This window comes from Mugil cephalus, chromosome 16 (genome assembly GCF_022458985.1).
Source record: "Mugil cephalus isolate CIBA_MC_2020 chromosome 16, CIBA_Mcephalus_1.1, whole genome shotgun sequence".
Classification (NCBI taxonomy): domain Eukaryota; kingdom Metazoa; phylum Chordata; class Actinopteri; order Mugiliformes; family Mugilidae; genus Mugil; species Mugil cephalus.
The window spans coordinates 13,850,726-13,857,151 of record NC_061785.1 but is presented as its reverse complement, the minus strand read 5'-3'; the positions used below and the strand labels follow the sequence as shown (position 1 = coordinate 13,857,151).

The 6,426-nt window shown below is 40.6% G+C and overlaps 1 long non-coding RNA gene across 1 annotated transcript; it reads right to left on the bottom strand.

Annotated features, from left to right (window-relative positions):
* Nucleotides 1–2,111: 2,111 nt before the first annotated feature.
* On the bottom strand, nt 2,112–4,360 carry LOC125022707. The gene is made up of 3 exons (XR_007114474.1): nt 3,868–4,360; nt 3,043–3,185; nt 2,112–2,899 (listed from the first exon to the last, which is right to left on the bottom strand). It is a non-coding gene; the product is annotated as an uncharacterized LOC125022707 (long non-coding RNA).
* Between the last annotated feature and the right edge of the window lie 2,066 nt (nt 4,361–6,426).

The following is a 6,426-nucleotide window of genomic DNA, read 5'->3' as shown; positions in this document are numbered from 1 at the left end:
CAAATGACCTCCAAGAGAAGAAACATCCATCATATAGTTTTTTCAGGATATGAAGTCAAAAATAACCAATAACGTTCCCATCAATCAAAGCTAGCCCGATACTTTCATCAGACACGCTTCAGGCCAAATTATTAACCTGTCATAAAATGATTACTACAAGCTACATTAATATATCAAATATTAACATATCAATTAATATAAATGGGTATAAAGTTTGGTGGAGTTGTCTTTCAAGGACGTGAAGTAAAGCTATAGAGCGATGCACTAATAATCCAAAAACGCCTAAAGCGTTTAAAACGTTGTTTTTTTGTTTTAGTTCGGTCAACTCTACGCTACGCTGAACATCACACTTTCCTGCTTTTACACACCCTGCAGCCACAGGACTACAGTATGATTTACTTGGAGTGGCAGAAAAATACAGCTCTGCACAACACTTAATTAAAACACATCATTAAACTAGTAAGGGACATTTATTTAATAGCTAACACTGTCAGCCACTTTGAGCGAGGACACTAGACTACACTAGACTGGAAGACAAGTGGTTGGTCTGGAGTCACTTCGTTTGGAACAAATTATCCTCCTGCAAAGATCTGCCAGGACTAATTAAATTGTTTGGGCAAATTTGATGCTGTGATGGACAGGAGAGTAATATTTACACAGACATTTGAGCACTGTGCTGCTGAATTTGTATCGCGAAGCAGTGATATTGATGTCCTGAACACGCTTCCACCAGTCTCACTCACTGGTTTTTGCTCCATTCTACCACCTGTTCTGCCTTCTGTCTTTATACAGTCTATGACTGAAACACAAACAAAAAATGACTGAAAGTGCTCGTGCGTTTTTTTTTTCTGATTTTAACTTTAATAGCGCACATGTCACAGCGCCCAGCATGATTTTAGTAAAATGAGCAGTGGAATTGCGAGAAATGGTGACACCAGTAGTTTTAAGACCAAATCAGTTGTCCAAATGTCAGTTGACTAATTTAAAGCATAGTTTAAATGAAAGCACCCCACCAGTCTCAGGAAATATCTGTGAATAAATGATAAGTGTTCATTAACAAAGGGTCAGCTCATGTCAGCCAACAGCTTCGGCTGAGACTGTATAGCAGTACACACAAATTCACCAGGGTCTCATTGGCCACTTCATTAGGTACATAGTGAAAATTAAATCATTCAGTGCATTTACTTGCACAGCTTAATTGAGCTATGCTCAAAATTCTACTTTCTGAATGCGGTCAAAGTCCCAGTTTACGTGCAGTGGAGAAAATCGCATAACTGATGGGAACATGTCATCCTCCTCCCCACTGTGTGGAGATATGTGTCTTATGTATTTGTCAGCGGTAGATGACATTTCAAACAACAAGATGGATAATAGCTCAGCTTTTTTAATCTCATACGTAATGTAGATAACATGGCCCTATCCCTCAGGTGTTCTTCTACCAGCTCCTTTTACCTTCTTCTTCTGTGACCGTCTTTCTTGGATTTTTTTGTTCTGGGGTCACACGCCAGCGCAGCCATTGTGGAGCATGCGCAGATGCGTTGTCCTGTTAAAGCTTGATTAAGGCGTATGCACGGCAGAGAAAATCGATTTCCAATCGCATTATCTGGGTGACGATTTTAGTTGCGTTTACATGAACTTTAATTGTCCTGTTAAAGTTGGATTAAGGCAATAATTTGTATTTTTTCACGTGCATGTAATATAACAGCTGTGCTGAATCTTATTTTTTTCAAATATCTGAGAGAACTGCTGATTTAACCTCGTTTTCATTGTGCAGGAAGTGGTTTGTAGCACTCTTCAATTGTATTGAGTTATACCCAAACATGTTTTGACGGCACAATTTTAGTCAAGGGGTAGGCTAAGTATCAGAAAAACTTATAATAATAGCAGATGCATTTGTTCACACAGCAAATTGGGGGTTAGGTGGTTGCTTGGGGAGCCACAGCTATGGACAGGGCAGGAGGCAAACCTGGGATACTTCAGCCCTGCAAGCTAAAGCCGCTAAAACAGCTGCCCCGTGTGAGGCTCGAACTCACGACCTTCAGATTATGAGACTGACGCGCTGCCTACTGCGCCAAAGCTGGGGAACAATAGTCTGGATAGGCGGGGGAAGAAGAAGGAAGAGGGGGAAGAAGGGGGAAGAAGGAAAAAGAAGGAAAAAGAAGGAAAAGAGAGGAAATTTTGAAAAGATGGAAGAACCCTGTAGTTATTAGTGTCTCTGCTGTCCATCACAAGTAAAATCACACATATTCTGGTCTATTAATTAGAGAAATTTAACCAAATATGACACTTAACTGCAGAAAAGCATAGGAGGCTCTTGACCCAAAGGTCGCTGGTTCGATTCCACCGTTGGAACATGAGGCCTTTAACACAGACTACTACCAAGTGTTATCACATGTACCTAAATGTACTTTTATAGTCATTTTAATATTTCTGAATGAAGTACTGCAACAATGTTATCGTTTTCTATGAGTGAGTTTGCATTTTTGCAGTAAAAAATGAAGACAGTCACTGAAATGTAACAAATTTATTACAAATTTCACACACACACTCACAAACACGTGTGTTAAAGTTAAAAAACAAAATAGAACAGCAGCAAATTAAGACTTTTTTCTTTTAAAACTATTTACATTATATACATATTGACAAAGAATGTCACACCATGTTTTTTCCATGAGAAAAGTCGTGGTGGAAGAAGCGCTCAGGAGTGAGGACCTGATGGTATATGAGGGAAGACTCTGGTGGATCATACCACAGTTTCAGGTCTTTGAAAAGACGCTGGTCTTTCCACAGGGCTGCTGAAATGTCTTTAGCAGCTTTGTGGGCAGCCAGGCAGCATCTGAAACAGGTACGATCCCCACATTTTTAGGCAATGGCAAGGTGAGAGGAGCAGAGGGGGTTCCTGGGGAGACACAGGAGGAGGTGGCAGATAACACTTAATATAAAGAAAATAAAATACTTAAAATAATAAGTTTAATACATAGATATGATAACAATCTACTCAAGAGCAGCTCCTGTTTCAAGTGTAGTAGAATATGTTCTTACAGCTGTAGCAGTGGAGGCAGAATGGAAGAGGCTTGATACAGGAACAGGAGAAGGAGGAAGAGACACAGGAGAAACAGTGTGCGTCCAGGTGGTGACACTTTTCTTTTTGTGGGGCTTGTGATGGGGCTGGATACATCAGAGGTCTGAGGGAATGGAGGCACAGTTCACATTATATGATGACCGTAGATGGTAATGAATGAATGAATCTATCATTATTGGCACAGCAGTCAATAAAACCAAATACATTAAACATGGAATGAATGCATGAAAGTCCCACTATAGTTACTGCTATATGAAAACAATAACAGTGTACCAGTGTATTTATTAAATCAAAGTCTATCTATGAATCTTTCTCTTTACTTTACATAAGTGAATGCTACCCAGCCAAACTTAAGTTTGGCTTTAACATGGCACCATGAGAGCCACTAAACTGTGGCTTTGTAAACTGACAAAAAGAAAAAAATGACCTTAACTGGGGCTTTGTATATTTTTTATAGTTGAGTATATTAATAATCTCATCTCATCTCATCTTCTGTATCACTTAATCCTGCACTAGGGTCGTGGGGGTTGCTGGAGCATATCTCAGCTGGCATCGGGCGAGAGGTGGGGTACAACCTGGACAGGTGGACAGGTCTCTAGTCTATTGCAGGGCTAACGCAGAGACACACAACCATTCACACTCACACTCACACCGAGGGTCAATTTAGAGTCACCAATCAGCCTAACGAGAATGTCTTTAGAGGTGGGAGGAAACCGGAGTTATATTAATAATAATTCTAATAATAATAATGTAAATATCAGCACAAGTAAATCCTCATTACTTACTGATGCCAAGGTTCACCACTAGCTAAGGAGACATCCTTTGGTGGTGGTGGTGGTGGTGAACCTGCAGGTAGAGTCCTGGCTGTAGCGTCTCACCAGGTGAAGGCCCTGGCTGCTGTTCCACTGTACATGAGGTTCCTGGATGCACTGAGACAAGGAGCGAACTGGAAGGCTACAGGTTCACAGACAAGATAAAAACAATTTGTAATACAACAGTATTCAACACCAGCACGTCATAAGAGACTTCAGATACGTTCTTTACATGAAAACCACATTTACAGGTCTGTGCACCTCCAAACAGTGACATCTGTCCCCTCATCTGCATTGGGCATTTTTCAATCTCTATGTTTGACAGCGAATAAGAAGGTGTTCCCTTTAAATATGTCATAGCTTTACATTTAATATGATACACATATCACTCTGTCCAGGTTTACCTTCAGATATAGATCATGCCACTTCTTCTGCCGAGGTGCTGGTCTGTTTCCTGCCTCAGAGGCCAAACGCCTGACCTCCTCCTCCTCTCCCACGGCCCTGTTTTTTTTTGTTTGGACCCATCTGTTATTAACAGGAAAATGATATTTATACCAATACAGCTAATATTTGCTCATGACACAAATATGACCAATGTGCACACTTTTGTAACTTACTAATACACAGATATTTGTGCACATCGTAGGTTCTTACTTGCATACAGTCACACAAACAAACAGCTAATTATAAACTAACAGCAGTAGCCTACATATTATATATTTATGACAACAGAAGTGAATACTAGCTTATTATCAACTAGTAGCCTACCAGTAGCAGCTAGGCATGTTGAAGACAGTGGTTACAACAGAAGTGAATGTTACCAGCAGACAGATTTACTGCCTAACGTTACTGTAGCTTATTATTAACTGGTAACACTGCATATTCAAGACTTTTGTGACAACAGAAGTGAAAACTATACAGATTTCATTCATAATGTTATGCTAAAAGTACATAAGAACATACTCTCATACTCTGACGTCATACTGGCATACTGATAAGCAGTACGTTACAGTGATGGAGCGTTACTGTACGTTACCGGGAGTTACAGTAACGTACGTTGCTGTCGGAGCACAACGGTCACGTTTGAACTACACATGCGATGCGACGTCAAAGTCGTTTTTTTTAATAGTTATTTCTCTCTTTAATATATTATTAATATCTGCCTAGCTACCCGCTAGTTTATTTAATACAACATTAAAAAGGAGCGTGTTTACGTTTTGCGATGAATGAAAAGTTAACACCGAGCAAGCTAGACAGCTGACGGAATACAATGATATTAGCCACATATTTACCTTTTGTAGTTACAGGCAGCTGAAGGTTGTACGTCTTTCCAATCATTCGAGGCGGTAAATTTGAAATGACAGTAGAGGTCTTCTGCGGCTGCGTGAAGGCCGGACGGTTGAATTTTGGAGATGCGCCGTCGTGATTGGCCGTCGGAAAGATGGAAATGGCGGACCGCGATTGGTCCGGCTCGCAATTTTGGACAATGGCCGCGGGGATTGGCCGAGAGCAAAGATGGAGACGGCGGGCGGCGATTGGTCCGCCCGGGCAATTTTGGACAATGGCTACGGCGATTGGCCGAAGCAAAGATGGAGAAAGATGGAGACGGAGCGACGTGATTGGAGGGGAAGATACAGACTGTCGAGGCCTGCAAAGAGAGTGGCATCTAAAACGACGAATATATAAAATGACCATGCAGGTGTTTTTCACTAGTGTAGTGGCAAACTGGCAATTGGGAGTAAAATACAGCTTTCAAGGCAAGTCCTGGGGATATGAATTATAAAAATGAGATAAGAAGTGCTCCACTGCTACCAGCTGTGCATCTCTCGGCACCACTGTGGCAAACAGCAGGGTGCTACAGATATGTATATATCAATGGGCTGATAGAAGTTAAACTTCAATACTGACATAAAATACGTTTGATAAAAATAATTAATTTTCTGTGTTACAGAAATGATGGGGAAAATCAAGTCCTCTGTAAATGTTTTATCTGCTGCATTTGACAAGCATAATAAAAAATGCCTTTTCATTTGTGGGTTTTAAAATTAAAATCTGTTCTATTTTCATGCCTTCCGCGCTCGGTTTAGATTATTTCTTTGTCATTAAGGTTATTATATGAATATGAAAAAGATGGCTGAAAGGTAGCTGCTGCTGCTGGAGACATCGGAAAGGAGAACAGAGGAAGTGATAACGGTGATTCAGTAAAAGAGCGAGAGAGTTTGTTTTACAACTGTGGGTATTAAGAAAGTTTTATGTTTCTTCAGTTTGTATTAACATGGATTGCCAGGCAATGGGAGCAACTCGGGGATCAGTGAACACACCACAAAGACAAGAGCTCCAGGACCACACTTTCTTGACTGAAGTGAATTAGAGATGAATCACCTTCATGCAGGAATCATACATTCATATAGGCCTCATTTTACACATGATCCATCATGATGAAGGCACAAACTGCATGGCAAACAGAGCATATGGCCAAACCTTCACAAAAGATCTTTTCTTGGGAGATTATCCAACCTCCCCTCCTGATCA